Genomic DNA, 13,023 nt, shown 5'->3' with positions numbered 1-13,023 from the left:
TACTATATGTTAGGCCCTGTGCTAAACACTGGGGATACAAAGAAAGGCAAAAGATAGTCCCCGCCCTTAAGAAGGTCATTGGCTAACAGGGAGAAAACATGCTAACAACACACAAATAAACTATGTACAGGATAAATCAGAAATAATCAACAGAAGGAAGGCACTAACACTGAATCTAGTCCCTTACTGGTCCAGGTTCAAGTCGTTTAGTTCTCTGAGAAGTAGAACTCTCTGTTAGAGTTTTCCTAGCTACTAAGAACACAGGTACCAGTTCTTTTATCTGTTCCCCAGTTCCTCGTTCTGCTGGTTTGTCATTATCAATTTAAAATCATAGAATTCTGTTGCAAAAAGAGAGAATCCTAATAATCTTATAAACTGATAGAATGAAAAGGAAATTTAGAAATTATCTAGTCTAGTGATTCCCAACCTGTGGGCCACACAAATCCCTGAGAGGCTCTAGAGTTATTTCAAGGGATCTTTGGTACCAAACATAGCTTATGTTTAATTACTAAATAGTAACTTGTTTCTCTTTTACCTAGGAACCCTGAGGGTCTCCCCCTCCCAGTCTGATTTTTTTTTATTTTTATTGAAGGGTCCATCCTCTGAGTAACTACTTAAAAAAGACTATTCATTGAATGGGTATATCTCACTCGAAGTGAAAATCTGATAAGACCTAAACCTAAAATGGTCAAGGTCCAGCCTTGCATCTTTGGCCATCTGAATATCCTGATGAATATCAGGCCACTGGACCCAGATGGCTCAGGAAAAGAAAGTGAGGTTGGAGACCTTGCACAGCCCTCCCTCACTCAAATCAAACTGCAAGTCATGTCATCATCTTGAAGTCATGGTCCTCTTCGAGAATGAAGGACAAACACAACAACATCAACTAGCTTACGTGAACAGAATAAATAACTCTTCATATTACATTTGATACTGTTTTTCAAAAGGAGGGAGATATTATTGTGATTCATTAAATTAAAGTTCACTTAAAATCAAGATTCAGAAACATCTTGACCAGCTAGAATGTTAGGGAAAATTAAAAAGAGAGAGAGAGAAAATTAATGAGGTTCAATAAATCAATCAGCAAATATTTATTGTGTCTGCATTTTTTTCCCAAGAACTATTTGCCAAATACTAGAGATACAGATAGAAAATTGAAACATTCCCTGACCTCACAGAATTTACATTCTTATAGGAGAATAGATAGCTAGAAATGAGACAGCTGGGTAGGGGGAAAAAGGGGGAGATGATGAATCGCCTTTTGGACATATTCTGTGAGAGGTGCCAGTGGGATACCAAGATGAAAATGTCCAGAAAACAGTTGGAAATGAAGGATATGAGCTCAAGAAAGATTGAATCTGTTTCGGAGGTTGTTGCATAAAGGTCATCACAGGAGCAATGAAAGTGAATGGGAAGTGAGAGTGTAGTAGGAAGTGAGAGGAGGGATGAGGACACAGCTATGGGAGACATCCATCCTTAGGAGAAGAATGGGTAAGCAAAGGGGACTAAAAGAAATTATCAAACAGGAAGAAAGAAACTACAAAGAGCAGTGTCACAGAAGCCAGGGGAGAAAACGATATTTAGAAGGAGGGTTAGTGGATTTAATTATGTATTTATTAATTTGGGTAAATTTGTTAATTTATATAAATTAATTAATCTGCATCTACTATGTATAAACAGGGGGCAGTTTATGCAGATGAAATCTGCTTTAGATGGATAACAAGAGCAGCCTTATACAGAAAAGGATCAGTCAGTCGAAAAGCATTTCGTAAGCATTTACTATGTGCCAGGCACTTTGCTAGGTGCTGGAATACAGACCCTGTCTTCAAATATTTTCACCTGAGAGACAATTTGCACATATATAGGTACGTATAAAACCCATACAATACAGATAGAAGATAATCCTGGAGGGAATGAGAGACCCTACTTAGGTCTCTTTTTTTTGGTTAAAGAAAAGCCTTATGTTCTTGAGACTGAGCTGAGGAGGGAATTTATTCCAGACATTGTGGACACCAGTGCAAAGGCAAGGAGGTGGGAGGTGGGGTGTACTGACTTAGAGTGGAATATCTAAAAAGAACAACATGCAGACCTAGAGTGTAAAAGACGAGGAGACAGGGTAAAAAGCTGGGGAGCTTTTTACAGATCAGCAGCCCAACCCATATCATGAGCTTGCTGCAGCCAACAGATCCATGACACCTGGGTGTTCGGCTCTGACTATCCTCCAGGGCACTGTTCAGGGGGGCTCTGGTTTGGTCTCTCCCTTTTAGATCACTTTTTTCCCCTCCCAGGTCCTCACTGTGCTGGAGAAGCTAGGGGATGGAACAGGCCCACATTTACTGTACACTCCTCCCCACTTCCTGGAATGGAGAAAATCTTGAGATGGAAACAATGGTGTGCTGGTAAATGTATAACAACAAGATTTCTAGGGAGAAGGGGAATGTGTATATAATATAACTTTAAGTTTAATCTGCATACATATATGGAAATATATTTTTCATATCTTTACAAGTGTAATCAATATTATATTGCTTGCCTGCTCAAGGAAGGGGAAGGGGTAGGAGGAAGGGAGAGAATTTGAAAGTCAGAATTTTAATAAATGAATGTCAAAATTTTTTAAGTGTAACTGGGAAATTTTAATAAAATATATAAAAATACATTTTAAAAAGTTTAATCTACATTATTAACATTTTCTACATCACTTTCTTCAATCTAGACAATTGAAAAAATAATAAATCAAGCCTGATTTGTAGAGTTTCCTGATTTCTGAGGTGTAAATTTGTTCACACTTAACAATCATCTCCAGGTCAGTTGGTTTGGGCTTATTCCAACATACTATGAGGCAGGAAGGATGAAGACTCATCTCTTGCAATTCCCAGTCAGATATCCCACACTGAGGGATGGAGGCAGGGCCTTATGAGACCCTATATCCCACTCCACCCCATCCTAACCTCCAAAGGCTATTCAGTGAGGCTCTTCTTCCCCCTCTCCTGACACCATATCTGACATCTTTTTCTCCCTAAATCCTCCAGGGTTACAGAGATGAGGTCTCATTCTCTACTCCAAATTCATGCTTCAGAGAAGGAGCCCCACCCTAATTTCAGAAGAGGTATATAGACCGGACCGAAACTCTCCTTCCTGGATGCCCCCCTCTCCTCTGGTAGTACCCTGGTTTTGTGCTTTCCTCTGGCCTTTGCTGCCCTCTAGTGTTGACATAGACATATACAAAAACGCAGAAGCTGGAAGAAACTACATATTCTAATTGCTTCGTTTTACAGATGAGGAAACTGAGGCCCTGAGAAGTGACTTGCTCAAGATTACCAGTCAAGTAAGTGGCAGAGCTAGGACTCACACCCAGGACACCTCACTCCAATTCCTTTTTTCTTTCCCCTGTACCATGCTTTAACCCTCTTTCTTCAAGCCACCTCCATCAGACTCTTCCTCCCTCTAACCCTCTATCCTTTTTCAACTATCATCACTATAATATATCTCCTAAATGCCCTTTGAACTCCTCAGCTTTCTTTCCCTAGACCCTATCCTCAGCCTTATTTGGAGGCTTTGGGGGTGAGATGGGACAAAGGGGTTTTTCAGGGTTAATGCCTCCCCAACTCTGAGTAAGGGTTGTTCAGCGGACATCCACCAAATCTCCCCACTGTTCAAGTCCATTCCATCCTATCTCATCCAATTATATTCCATAACCTTTCCATTCATAGAATTTCAGGTTAGAAAGCCAAAGTTCCTCTAATCCAACCCCTCACATTTGACAGATGAGGTCCAGAGGAGAGAGAGAGTGACTTTCCCCAGTTTATAAGCTAGTTATTCAAGGGTTCATGCCATTCCACATTCTACCATCATCCTATCTAGCCCATTCCATCCAGCTCATGATTTAGCTATGTAGGAAATTGTGTATTAGCTGTGAACTCATGGGAGTGTACTCTCCTTCCAGCATTGCAGATTGCCACATATTCATCCCTACCCATTCTGTGTGACTTTGATGTCTTCCTGTTAATCTGAAACAAGGGATCTATCCAGCATGCTAGAATCGCTCCTCTTGTTTTCTTGTCAGTTTCATGCATAGAAGAAGGAGCACCTGACTCTGAATTCCTTCCCTCCCTTTCTATAGCTGGATGATGTAATCACTGAAAGAGAAGGGCATACAACGTGGTATTGACATGCAAACAAAATGCAGAGACATGTACTTGTCATTCTTTTAAAGCAATGAAGAAGTTTTCTGATGGAATTGGAAGGGTAGATGAGCATTGGCTAGGAAAGGTTGGTCACACCCCCCTGGAGACAGTGGTGGGTTAGTAAGTATTTTAACTACTGATTTGCCCTCAAAAGAGGAAATAGGACACACTTTTAAGTTTAATCTGCATTATTGATATTTTCTCCACAACTTTCTTAAGTCTAGTAGACAATCAACAAGTTTTAGCATTTGTTAATTTCCCTCACGCTTAAAATTGAACAGTTGGCTCAGGGTTAGAACTGGCTCTAGTAAATCCTTTATAAGATTAAGCCTGCTAAGCCCAGTTCAGAAGTTTGAAGCAACTGTTTTAGAGACAAGCTTTATGGAGTGTGACTCTCTGCACTTTTACTAAAGAGCTTTCTCTCCTTCCCTGTGTTAACACTGCCTCTCCATCCCACCCAATCCCCATGGGCCATGCCATCCCGTAGCATAGCTGCTTGTCCAATGGGAGATACTGCTCCTAGTGGGAAGCAGAAACACACTCTTCAGGCAGACACAAACATAGAGAGGCAGCATTCAAGGTAATAAACAAGAATTAAGTCTGGCAGGAGGGAAACAAGTTGAATATAGATTTAAGAGAACTAACCCCAGGAATCAAGAATTGTGCTACAGAGAGGAGCAGTTTCAGGGTGCTCATCACTCATGAGAAATGCTGAGCCTCTGGGGTAGAAGGTGAAGTGTAGAGGCTCCACAAGATGAGATAGAACATTGGGCTTTGCAATACTGGAGGCATGAGTTGCTCTGGTCATCTTTATCAGTACATATATACCTCACCACCAGTATACTCTTAAGTTCATATACACTTTTCCCATTGATACTATGTGTATTTTGGGGAGAGTATTTGTTGTTCAGTTGTTTTCCATTCATGTCTGACTCTTGGTGACCCCTTTTGAGGTTTTTTTGACGAAGATACTAGAGGGGTTTGTCATTTCCTTCTCCAGTTCATTTTACAGATGAGGAAACTGAGGCAAACAGGGCTAAGTGACTTGTCCAAGGTCACACAGCAAGTAAGTGTTGGATTTGAACTCAGGAAAAGCTTCCTGACTCGTAGCTTGGCACTTTATCCACTGCCACTCCCTAGGGAGAGTATGTCTCAGGTTCATAGGGATAATGTTTTATGGTACTGCTCTTACTAACTATACCATCCTAGTTAATGCTTTTGCTGTGAGCTAACTGTCACTTGGCTATCTATTAAAGATAAGCCCACCTGTGAGAAATCCTGGGCTAAATTTTTATGAGTGGGGACCCACAGTGTATTCTTTGACCCTGGGGTTGAAGTTGTCCCTGCAGGGAACTCAGCATGCAATTCAAGTTGGGAATGGTAGACCTAGGAGGTGCACGTAGAAAACTCTGGAACATGAAGAGTCAGTCAGTAAACATTTGAGTTTCTGCAGTGTACTAGGTGTTGTGTTGAGTACTGGGAATGCAGATTAAAAAAGCAGTCCCTGCTCTCAAACACCTTACAATCCACACAGAAACAAGCTGAAAAGGGAGAGAGGAGAGTGCTGGGGGGAAAGAAGGAAAGATGCTCAGAATTCTAAAGGAGGGCAGCTAGGTGGGAAATGAAAAGATAGCTGTGCTCAGAACTCTCCTTAAATGGAAGTTTGGGGAGGAGCTCCCTGTTCCACCTTTCAATCAGAGAGGTATTTCCTTCATGTCATTTCTTCTATCATTCTTCATTTGTCATGCGTTGCAATTGTGTAACAAGTTGTCATGTGTTACAATTATGTAACATGTTTGCGCTTTTAAGCACAATAAAGTTTTATGACCATCTACAATATTTTGGACCAAATAATAATTAATAATAATAATATTTGCAAAGATTTCTGAGTATTATTTAAATTTTATTTTAAATTATTTTGAATTTTTAAAAAATCTTCCTTCTCTACCATCACTTTTTTCCTTATTTCTATAGATTGTGCCTGTCTACCTGTTGTGCCTATGTTCAAATGATCGATTTCAACTTAACTTCATTCAATTTACTTAACAATACTACAGAAAAATCAGCTGAATTAAAACATTTTACTTATTACAGTAACTATAATAATAGCTAACATTTATAGAATATCTACTGTGTGTCAGGCACTGTGGCAAGAGCTTTATAAACATTATCTCATTTGATCCTCAAAACAATCCTGAGAGGTAAGTGCTATTATTATCCCCATTTTACAGAAGAGGAAACTGAGGCAGAGAGGTTAAGTGATTTGCCCAAGAGTCACACAGATAGTCTCTGTGAACAAATAGGAACTCAGGGGTTCCTCTCTCCAGGTCCAGGCTCTATTCACTATACCACCTAGTTGTCCTATATACTATAGTGTGAGGTGCTAATTTTATCAGCTAATTTTATTATGACCTCCACTTATGTGTAAACCTCTTTGGCCCATATCTTATCATAGCATAGCGGGAACCCTATGTTATGTCAATGGAATACCTATTCTGATTTTTTTTTTTAGGCAATCAAGGTTAAGTGACTAGACCAGGGTAACACAGCTAATAAGTATTAGTCCAGATTTGAACTTAGGTCCTCCTGACTCCAGGCCCCATGCTCTATCCGCTTTGCCACCTAACGGTCCATATGCTTTTTGGTCAAGCTTTTGGGTCAATGCTTTTAGTCAAGCATCAAAACTCAGTCTAAGCCCCTGTATAAACACATCAAAACAAAAATACAAGTCATGAAAAAAATGCTCATTGGCTTCCTTACCATAAGGAAATAATTAATAATGTTAAACTGTCTTACACACTAAACATTTTATTGATTTTATTCATTAGCTTTTAAAATTACAATGATTGTTCAATACAGGTAGCTAGGTGACAAAGTGGATGGATCCCTGGGCTTGAAGCTTTCTGAATTCAAATCTGGCCTCAGATACTTACTAGCTGTGTGCCCCTGGGCAAGTCACTAGACCTTGTTTGTTTCAGTTCCTCATCTATAAAATGAACTGAAGAAGGAAATGGCAAACCACTCCAGAATCTTTGTCAAAAACACTCCAAAATAGAGTCATGAAGAATCAGACACGACTAAAACAACTGAACAAAAAAATAGTTAAATATCACACCAAAAACAATAGCAGGTAGTGAGTGTGTTAAAATGAGTGAAGTCCTACGTGAACTGATGCTGAGTGAAATTGGCAAAACCAGGAGGACACTGCATACGATAACAGCAACATTGTGTGATGAGCAACTTTGATAGACTTGGCTCTTCCCACCCGATGATCTAAGACCAATTCCAAAAGACTCATGATGGAAAATGCTGTTCACATCCAGAGAAAGAACTATGGAGTCTGAATGAAGATTGAAGCATATTATTTTCATTTTTGTTGTTTTTTTCTTTCTTGTGATTTTTCCCTTTTGTTCTGATTCTTCGTTCACAATATGACCAATGTGGAAATGTATTAATTATGATTGTATATGCATAGCCCATATCACATTGTTTGCCATCTTGGGGAGGGAGGAAGAGAAAGAAGGAGGAGAGAGGAATATTTGGAACTCACTATCTTATAAAAGTGAATGTTGAAAACTAAAATATATTTTTTTTTCAAAAGATGATTGAAGACCTAGGGTCACTACTGCATACAAAAGCCAGCATTACAATAATGAAGATGTTTGATGTTTGATGTAGAACACTACATCTAGCATTTGTTCATCATTCTTATGAGATTCTCCATCATGATGGCATTTTCCCTTTGGAGATGAATCAAAGTCTATCAGTTGTACTCCATCTATTTCTTCAGTCTCCTCTACTTTCTTTCTTTCAAGCAGTCACTTTTCCAACAAAGATAGCTTATCTGATGAAAGAAAGCCATTTTCTAGAAAGATTAAATTAAATTATTACAATCTCTTTCCCATAAGACTGGTGAAAAATTGACATGCTTTCATTCAGAGTATATTTGCTATCTTTATGTTTGACAATCTCACTAGGATGAGATGCAAGGACTATGGTTGCTATTGTCAAAAGCTGATATTAGCTTCTGAAAATCCTTCAACTAACTGGGTATCTATACTCACGAAAAAGTCCTCACCTCATTATATATATATATATATATATATATATATATATATATATATATATATATATATATATATATATGCATATATATGTATATATATATATATACATATAGCATTATCATTTTGATCTAAAACAATGATAAAATCGCCTGACTCCTGGTCATCATCACCATGAAATATTATCTTCTGAACATTTTTCATGCTTTTGTCAATAGAAACCTCCAGTGTTCTTTCTCCTAAACAATTTTCCTTCCATTGTAGCTTTTACATCTAGCTTAAGAGATGATTCATTGCTCATGCCCTTGGCATTCCATTCAAACTGATTGAATTTGCTGAACCATTCCAGGCCCTATAGGATGAATTTTCATTTGCATTCCAGTCCCTCCACAACTGGGCCAGCATCCTACAGCTCCTTTCTCATCAACTTGTCCTTCATCTTGATCACAATTTATATTCTTTTGCAAAGCCAGTTTTCAGGTTGCACCATTATATAAATTTTCTAGGGTCACCGACAATTGATGAACAACGTTTTTATCTCTCCATTCCCTTTGCATTCTTCTGTCTCCTCCACAAACATTTCAGAGATGTCTGTCAGAGAACCAAAGCAACCACTAGAACCATACTTTTTGACGGCTTGTTCTCCACATTTGTCATATAAGTCCCTTTTCTTTGCCTCAGAAAGCACTTCATAAGCTTGAGAAATCTATTTGAACTTTTCTCCTTCATTTGGATTCCTGTATGGGTGCTCTTTCCAGGCTAGAATCCTATATGCCTTTTTAAATTCTTCTTGTGAGGAATTGGGTTTTACCCCCAAAACATCATAATAAATCATTTCCTTCACCAATTTCTATAGTCAGGGAGCAACGCGGTTGTCAAAATGTCCACTTCTGGGGGTGTGAAAGGGGACTGCCCAGGAGTCCGTTGTTTGGAATGTTGGAGAGAAGGGAAAGAATAAGAAAATAATGCCATCATCTCAACACATGCACTACTTGCTATTGTTTTTATTGTAATATGCTACGATAGCTGAATTTTTAAAAGAAGAAAAGAGGAGGGGGGTGGAATGGAATAAGCTCATATGCAGGAATCTTGGATAGGCAGTGCTACCCTCTGCTTCTCAATGAGTATTCTGGAAAGTTCCTTGTCATTTCTTTTAGTATCCCAGGATGATGTTTATATGGACCTGGTTTCTTGAACCCTAAACGGTAGTTGAGTTCTCTTATGATTTCCTGTTTTATCAAAGGTTTTCAACATTTTCAATATTTTTGTCGTGAAGAGAAAATAGAGGTCAAATTAGAGTTGAGTAATTCTGCCTTCTCTTCCTTATCAATTAACATCATCCCACTCACCCTGAGCCTCAGTTTTGCCCCTTTTCTCATCCTTCTCTTTTCCCCACTATACCTTTAAAAAGCCTCACTGTTCTTAGCTTTTCTCATCAGACCTAGGTCACCCTGAGCTTTGGCATTCCTGACATTATCTTCATATAACTTTGCCATGCTTTTTGTTAGTCATCTATTCTGTGCCCTTGTTTTCATCTTCTGAACAAGCCCTTTAAAGCTCCAAACTGATTCATGAATGCTTTGTGCACTCATATTGATCTCTTTAGGTAATTGTTCCTCATTGAAATGCTTTCCCTTCGTGTCTTCAAAATTTTATTTTTGAGGACCTCTTATCTCTACAGAACTGACTTCCCTTACAGAATTTTTAGGCCCTGGCACAACACTTGTCCTTTCCCTGAAACCTCTGGAGTCTGTTGTCCTCAAATCAAATATGTAATGGACTACATTCTGCTTTTGATTCTACAAAGGAGTGGTGGCTTCTCCCCAAGGTTCAGTAATTTCTACTTCAGTCCCTTGAGGCTCTGTCCTGGGCCTTCCTCTTCCCTTTTGACACTCTTTCAGAGATATTATCAGTTTTCCTTCCTTCTTTCTCTTATCTATGCAGATAACTTACAAATTTATATATCCAACTCTGGTCTCTCTTCTGAACTTGAATTCTGAATCACCGACTGCCTGCTAAAAGGTCTCTCCAATTCAACATGTCTGAGATGGAACTAATTTTGTTTTCTTCAAAACTCATCATTTCCAAACCACGATTCTTCCAGTTAACCAGATTTGCATCCTTGAAGTCTTCCTTTTCCCTCACTCCCACATTCAATAAGTTGCCAAATATTATTGATTATTTCTCAATAAAAGACTAGAGGCAGCTAGGTAGTGCAGTAGATAGAAGGTTGGACTTGGAGTTGGGAAGGCCTGAGTTTGAATCCTGCTTCAGACACTTACTTAGTGTGCAATCCTGGGTAAGTTGATTTACCTCTCTCTGCCTCAGTTTCTCCATATGTAAAATGGGGATAATAATAACACCTACCTCACAGGGTTTTGTAAGGATAAATTGAAACAATAGCTGTAAAGTCCAGTAGACTAGCTATTGTTACTTGTCATCTCAGCATCACAACTATCCCCTTTTCCTCCCAAAGTATAAATATTCACACTGAAAATATAACAATTGGCACACATTGAACCAGTATGAGCTGGCTTCAGCATACCCTGTTATCACATCCTATGTGTAGCACACCATCCTGGATTCACTCACCAAATTCACATCACCACAGACAGACTGGGGCCCCAGAGGGTGACTGCTATTACTTTCAGGATTCTAGTGGTAGTCCTGTGGGTGGCTAATCTCCTAACACTAGCTTGTAAGCTCCTATCTGTACATGTCTTTTTAACAATCACCCAATAGACTCAGTTCTTTTAGCAAAGGCATCTATACAAACAACATTGCAATAACAATAGTTATAAAGCATTTCACCCAAAATTACAGGCACACTCTTCCACAAATATACACAGAGTTTATAGGGGGAGAGAAGAAATGAACCCAAAATACTGAGCTGGCAAAGTAACGTGTAGAGAAGACAGGTGGCCAGGCAATTCACAATTCCAGAACAACAAGACCCTGAAGTCCTTTCTTTTTCTTGAGGGTCCTCATAGAAATCCACTATAGGATACCATAGTATTAGAATTTGGACAAGTCACTCCACTGTTCACTGGTCTGGCTCCTCAAAGTACATAACATCTTGGCTGGATGGGTGGCTTAGCTGGGCTCCTTCCTGGTAGACTGCATCATCTTGGCCAGATAGGTCAGTTTGCTAGTGGATTGGATCACAAAGGTTCTTACTTATTGCTCTGGGTCCTTGACTCTCAGCAAAAGGTGCTAGAGTGTTAATAGTGTTGAGGAAGAAAAAAGAAAGACTACTTTCATCTTCCTAGGTAGATTTTACCAGTTGGTAAAACATCTTGGGGACACTTCCAGGTTCCAAAGGAAGTTGAGAAGCGTAGTCAGAGAAATAAATTACCTGGATGTCTTAGTGTGCCTAGATGATCTTGTCTTTGAAAAGACACTGGAAAAACCTGAGAAAAGATGCCAAAGTTAGTAGCTCATTTCAGGACAGCTGTTCCTTCAGTTACATGTGCTAAAGGAAAGAAACGCAAAGCCAAGGGTCAGTCAGAAACAAGATCCAGTCTTGGGCCCTTCGAAACCAACACATGTGCTTTCTGCCATACTTGAAGCCTCTATTGCTATGGAGTGGGGTAAGGGGTCAAGATTCCTTCCTCCCTCCTCACCCCCACTGGAAGTGTGAGGAAAAGTTCAAGGAGTCCCACCACTTTAAGAGACAGGAAAAGTGAGCACTAGCAGAAAGTGTCTCTCCTTTTTAGATTTACTAAGATGGAAGCTCTTCCTACTTACTGGCCATTTGTCTTAGGGATGGCCCCACCCCCCTATCATGGAGACCAAAGGACCACCCAGAAGCATCTAGTTTTGCTTGCCCTTCAGCAAGAAACATGTCATTGGAAGTGGTCTGATCATGGAGGCACTGGAAGAAACCAGGGTAAAAAGACCAGCTCTACTAGGAAGTGCCCCAGATAGAGCTGGAAATGGGGGGAGAATGGGCTGCCCTGGTTTTCCCATTACTGTATTTACTTATCTGTATGCAGACACACCCCCCAGCAGGAAGTAAATTCCTTGACAATAGGGACTGATTTATTTCTATTTATTTATAATTATTTATTTTTGTCTTTGGATCACCAGTACTTTCATATGGTAGGAACCTAATAAATATTTGTTGAATCTGAATTTTGTATTTAAAAGTAGTTGTATTAATTATTTAATGAGTGGAACCTAAAAAGAAAAAAAATGAAAAAAAAAATCCAACAGAGAAACCAAACACTGGAGAAAGAGACCAGTGCTGGTTCGGTGCAATCATGCCCAGAGAGGGGGCAGCCCATTCCTTAGAGAGTCCATTCTGCACTCCTGTGGCATGGCCAACAATCTCCAACTCTTGACTTTCCAACCTCTAGGGAGAAAGTGGGGGTTGGGGAATATTGTGTGTGTGTGTGTGTGTGTGTGTGTGTGTGTGTGTGTGTGTGTGTGTGTGTGTGTGAGAGAGAGAGAGAGAGAGAGAGAGAGAGAAGAAGACTGGTCTCAGGAGAGGAGCAAGCTGTTAGGACACTAGATAGGGAAGTAGGATGGCCATACAATCATGATATGTCATGGATGTAGCAGGCCAAAGGACCATCACTGAAGAAAAAAGAATATCTCTTTCAATATCGGTGACCTTCAGAAAAACTCTAATTGACCTACCCTGGTATAGGTCTACACCATATTCTTGATTCATTCAATAAATACTTATTGTGGCTAGTATGTTTAGGGCACTCCACTGTTACGAGGACAGTCCTGAGCTGGACGGAGAAACATACCTGGCACAATCACCTCAG

At 39.6% G+C, this 13,023-nt stretch overlaps 1 pseudogene; it reads right to left on the bottom strand.

The window, feature by feature from the left end:
• The window catches only part of LOC140522758 (dnaJ homolog subfamily A member 1-like), a 44,661-nt pseudogene that overhangs the window by 26,915 nt on the left and 4,723 nt on the right, over positions 1 to 13,023 (bottom strand).

Source organism: Notamacropus eugenii, chromosome 2, assembly GCF_028372415.1.
Source record: "Notamacropus eugenii isolate mMacEug1 chromosome 2, mMacEug1.pri_v2, whole genome shotgun sequence".
Taxonomy (NCBI): domain Eukaryota; kingdom Metazoa; phylum Chordata; class Mammalia; order Diprotodontia; family Macropodidae; genus Notamacropus; species Notamacropus eugenii.
This window is presented reverse-complemented; position numbering and strand designations above follow the sequence as displayed.